Source organism: Caretta caretta, chromosome 7 (genome assembly GCF_965140235.1).
Source record: "Caretta caretta isolate rCarCar2 chromosome 7, rCarCar1.hap1, whole genome shotgun sequence".
Lineage (NCBI taxonomy): Eukaryota > Metazoa > Chordata > Testudines > Cheloniidae > Caretta > Caretta caretta.
In genome coordinates, this window is record NC_134212.1 from 101,949,284 (window position 1) to 101,955,021 (window position 5,738).

A 5,738-nucleotide genomic window follows, 5' to 3' on the forward strand; every position below is an offset into this window, starting at 1 on the left:
AGAATGAAAATAATACATTTGAGCAACAATATTTGATTTGTTACTTGAAAACATAAAAAGCTGTTGTTCTCATGATAACAACAGGTTCAAACTGTAGATATTCAATTTGATTAAGTTTGATTGAGATGTAGCATTGGGTCAGATCCTCCAGTGCAGCCAAAGTGGTTTACAGCTCTCCTCCTTTGTACTTCCCTGATATAGGTATGGCCTTATGCATGACTATTTCTCCTATACTGTGCTGGAGCAGGCTGGATGCTGTTCTAACATACACCAGTCTGCCACAGCCACAAGGAGCTGAAAACACAACCTAGGATCAGTTTAGCATAAAGGCCAAATGCCCAATCTCCCTTTTCCCTACTGTACTGGCAGCAGAAAGGTGTGACATATAAGAGGCCTTAGATATGCGGTGCAGAACTGGAGGACTATCATCCCTTGGCAGATTGAGTTCTAGAGGATCTGGATCATCATTTATAAATAGCATGCAATACAATACTTTGCACTTCTACTTTTCATACCTAGGTTCCATTGCATCTTGTACAAACACTGTGTAACATCATAACCTTCATTTTACAAAGAGGAACTGAGGCTTAAGTGACCTGCCTAAGGTCAGAGAACAAGTCAATAGCAGAGTTGGGATTAGAACATAAGGGCTACAAACTCCCCATCATGCATGCTTATGGAGGGAAGTCAGTATCTGTAGCTTTCCCTTCCACAAAGATAGGCAGAATCGTAAATAATGAAGATGACAGGTCAGATACAGACCAATCTTGATGCCTTGATAAACAAGGCACAAGCAAACAATATCCATTTCAATATGACCAAAGGTAAGGTCAAACATCTAGGAACAAAGAAAGCAGGCCAAATTTACAGGATGGAGGAGTCTATCCTAGCAAGCAGTGACCCGAAAAGGAGTTGGGGTCCCAGTGAATAATAACCTGAACATGAACTCATAGTGAGATAATGTGGCTTAAAGAGCTGATGCAATCCTTGAATGTATAAACAGGGGAATATCTACTAGGAGTGGAGAGGTGACTGCTTATTACCTGTGTATTTGACAATAGTGCAATGACTGCTGGAATACTTTATCCAATTCTGGTGTCCACACTTCAAGAAAAATGTTGAAAAATTGGAAAGGGTTCAAAGAAGAGCCAGGGGAATGATTAAAGGATTAGAAAACATGTATCTCATTTCTTTGTAGATTTCAGAAATATAATAATAATAATAATTTAATAATAATTAAAAATAATAATAATTTCCATGCATAGTTCCATGGACAATATTGTTCCCATGCATATTTTATTGTATATTATATTATTGCAATACACAGAAACAATTTATATAAAAAACTTTCCCATTATAACTGGAAATATATATATACAGCCCACTTTCCCCTCCCCCTCAAAAAGATCCTCCTGTAACCAGTGAAGGGAGTAGAGCAGAGGACTCCTTGAAGTTCACTAGAGACATTGCTGTACTAATCTCATTTACCTGCAATCTGCTTAGATACCACAAGAATGGACATAAGAGAAAACCTTACAATAGATAGAAAGATCCAACAGATTGTTTCTGACGTTATTAAAAATAAAAAGCTACAATAATCAACAATACTTCAAAATTACACCAAATACTGATTTTAAAAGTGGAAAGATACGAATATAAGACTGCATATCATTAAAAGTGTCCACTCATTATACATTGAACAGTTCGACCCATTTGCAGCCTTTGGATACTCACATATTTCCCACTGAAATTAATGGAGCTCACAGGCACCCATCTAGGGGCAGAATCTGCCCTCAGTTTAACTATTTGAACAATATAATCCATATATCAAAAGGAAAACCTCACTGTTCAGACATTACACTGAACTCTGGCATGAGAACAAGAATTCAATTTTAGAATCTGTCTGTAGCTCAAAACAAAACAAAACAAAAAACAACCACTCCAGTGTAAAATATATTCCATGAAGAGAGATGCAAGTTTCTCATTTATATTCGACTTTGGATGAGATTTGGTAAATGCAGGCCCTTTCGCAAAGTGAATATTATAGTGAGGCCATAACATTTCACTAACACGAATTCATAAGGTGACCCTAGAGATCAACAATAAAACAAAATTCTATAATAGACTTAAATATCAAAAAAAGTTCAGTGTTTCTGTTGTCTACCCAAATATGTTTCATTTTGTATAGTTGCTTTTGGTGAATATTCCCCTATAACCTCTGTATTGGGCCTGTTAAGAATAAAATACAATTTCGATAACTAAAATCATGAAGCATTCTTGATAGCTGTACATTAGCTTTTTACAGCTGTCTTGATTTTTATACTATCTTTTACAGAGAGGCTTTTCCCCTCCCCATATCTATAAAAAGGTAGGTAAATTAAACAAATTATGAACTATGCAGTGGTTGAATACTTTGTAAAATTGTAGAACCAGCTTTTAGAAACCTTTAATGTTTCATCTCCCAGAGGTGAAATGCCAGCCTCCATTCTTGTCTCTTTCAGTTGCCCTTGCCACTTCAAAATGTGTCTGGAAACAGCTCTGCAGATGGCCTCCTATGTTTTACAGGAAATATTACTTAAACATTGAAAAGGATCAAATTTCTCCTGTTAGGAATTACAAATCTGGATTTCATTTTCTCTTTTTTACCCTCCCAAACCATGGGAAAAATGTTACTATTACATATGACACTAAAGAAGCATTTTAGGGTTGTTGTTTTTAATATACCACTTGTGTTAGAAAATAAAGTCTATATCTTGGAAATTTAACTCTATTTTTCATACAAAACAGTAGCTAATCAAAGTGAATCCTAAAAAGCTCTTTTATGTACTAAAAGCTGGGGAAAATATTGTATAGGATTTCCTTTTTTTGTTGTTATTCTTATGAATGCAAACAACAAACTTTTCATTTGGCTTTATGAAGGTACTTAGCGTTTGAAGCATTTCTTACATATTGACCTTGGTTTATGTATTTTACACAGATGTATTAAGGCCATGGGGGTGCCATTGTCAGGAAAATGGTTAGCATTAGTAAAACACACAATTAAAATAGTAGCAGGTGATGTCAGTTTTACTAGAGCTGACATTAATGACCTGTTCATAAGGGGCAATTTCCACCCGAATGTCATGTTCTTTAAATGGAAATAGCCAGGAATACACGTTTTCAACGTAAAGTAACCTTTTTGTAATTCATTAAATCCCCCTTTCCCCTACATTTAAGTACACACCTCTCCAAGAGGAGTAGAATTCTAAATGAAGACATAGGAAATTAAAAATTGGGTCCCTTGAACTAGTTTATTAATATTCATATTCAGGGAAACCCCAAACATTTTTTTATTAACAAAGAAGGTCAAACACCTCCCTATAGTCTCTACTTTTTTGCTGTTCTAAGGTTGCAATAGGTGGTGTCTGCCTTTGTTTTATGTAATTAGAATTAAATATACTTGCACATTTTATCTGGCACACAACACACAGTCAACCTATGGAACTCCTTGCCAGAGATTTTGTTGTGAAGGCCAAGACTATAACATAGTTCAAAAAAGAACTAGATAAATTCATGGCGGTTAGGTCCATCAATGGCTATTAGCCAGGATGGGCAGGGATGGTGTCCTTAGCCTCTGTTTGCCAGAAGCTAGGAATGGGTGACAGGGGATGGCTCACCTGTTCTGTTCATTCCCTCTGGGGCACCTAGCATTGGCCATTGTAGGAAGACAGGATACTGTGCTAGATGGACCCTTGGTCTGACCCAGTATGGCCGTTCTTATGTTCTTATACCAGACAAGTTGCTGAGACTCTCCCATTCCCCAGCTGCTAAACCCTTTCCCTTTCACAAAGGCCAAATAAATGGGCTTTATGTAAGGGTTTCCTGTGGGGAAAGGATTCACCCTTATAGACCATGAAAAGCTGACCTGTAGCCAGTGCTACAGGCTATATTCCTTCTCCTTAGAGCCATGAAGCCACAAATACAGGGCCTGGTTTTCATAGGTAGTAGGACCCATGTACCAATTGAAATGAATAGGAGATATAGGTGCTGAACACCTTTGAAATACAGACCACACCCAAGCACCTAATGTGACAGTGCAAACAGAACTATGACAGAGAATTTCCACAAAGCACACAGGGGAGCAGAGGCTCTCTATACAGCTTCTTCACAAACTGGGAACTCCCCACCCTAACTCTGCACATGGGAACCTTTGTCTAGGGGTCTTGACTTGCCCACAGTTTATATTCATACATGGATAGAGACTCCCCTGAATCTCCCATACACTGATAGAACTGCTTTCTGTCCTAGCATTTCCGGATCATCCCATTCTGATGGTAAGCCATGTGTGATGGACTCTCGTGGAACTTCAAGCACAAACGGTACCATAATAGCATTACCATTCAGGTTGATTTAAGTTAACTTCACAGCTATAAACTTTGGCTCTGCAAAAAAGTACTTTACTTGGATTTCTTTTCATTTCAAGATCCAGTCATTGACTTCCTCATTTTTAAAGGAAGCCAGCTTTATAGACTTTGACCTCCTTCTGCCAAATACACACCCACCTACCACCCCCTTTTTACCTTCTTTGCCTCTGTGCATTTAGCACCTGCTTCCTTTCTGATCCTTCACACAGTCTGGATGCCATTTGTGCAAGAATCTCTTTCTCAGCAGTTCCTGCCATCTGGAACACCCTTCCTGCAAGCTCTGCCACTTCAACTCTATATATTTTCAAATGTCATCTGAAAACAAGTCTCCTCTCTGTCTCTCCTTTGCCTCTTATTATTTCCCTGCCCTTTCATGCCTATGCATGGATTTTGGATCACTGGCATGGATCCTTCCCACAGCCCATCCCCAAGGCCTCTTCCATGCCAACATATTGGGAGCCAATGTGACAGCACACTCTGCAGGATGGAACACCTCTGTGGAAACTCCCTTGTCTGACCTTTCCACATACGCTCTTGCCTCCCATGGGGCTTAAGTAACGCAAGACAGCCTTGCATGGACTCTCCATACCTGACTGAATTTCACCCTTTCTGACTCAGTTTACTTATCTTTAAAAAGGTGCTGATAATCAAACCTCACAGGGAAATTATGAGGCTAAACAAGTGCAACGCACATTGAAATTTCCAGATAGAAGGTGAAACATAAGTAGAATTACTATCCAAACATTATAGCTGTAATAAAAAAAAAGTCACAGTTAAGGCCAAGAGTTCTTCCCTAGGCACAGAACCATACATATTGTGTATCATATATTATACCAGCGATTGCAAACTCTTGAAGTATCTTAGGAGGAAAGGTAAGAGTAAAGTGGAAGGATATTAGGTGGGATTATGCACTTATTCAAAGTTTAACTCTTTAAACTATAACCTCAAACAGGCCCCTAACAGTGTGGTAAACCAATTTTGCAGATGCATCCACTGATACTGGGCAATTGTGAACAAACTACCTGATTCATGAGTGCACATCCAGGTTTGGAGCTAAAGAGGCATAAAACTGGAGGGTGCAATTTTAGAGATAATCTGAAAATGCGGCCCTTGGGTTCTGGACCAAATCTATCTATATCACTAGTAACACTGGATGAATTGTCTCAGGCTACTTTATCTTCTCACACACACACACACCCCTCCCCTTTTTCTCTCTTGTACAATGTTTTCTTTTGAAATTAAAGAGTATTTTTGTCATGGCAATTACTTTAAGGAAACCAGGGAATGACTATGACTGGGTATCTGTCCATGACATAAATCTACCAAATAATTTGG

General features: G+C 38.4%; 1 long non-coding RNA gene across 1 annotated transcript in view; it reads right to left on the bottom strand.

The window, feature by feature from the left end:
• Positions 1-1,845: 1,845 nt before the first annotated feature.
• The window catches only part of LOC142072910 (uncharacterized), a 5,035-nt gene continuing 1,142 nt past the window's right edge, over positions 1,846-5,738 (bottom strand). Inside the window, exon 3 of the long non-coding RNA XR_012669517.1 lies at positions 1,846-2,552. This is a non-coding gene — a long non-coding RNA (uncharacterized LOC142072910). The remainder of the gene's footprint in view (positions 2,553-5,738) is intronic.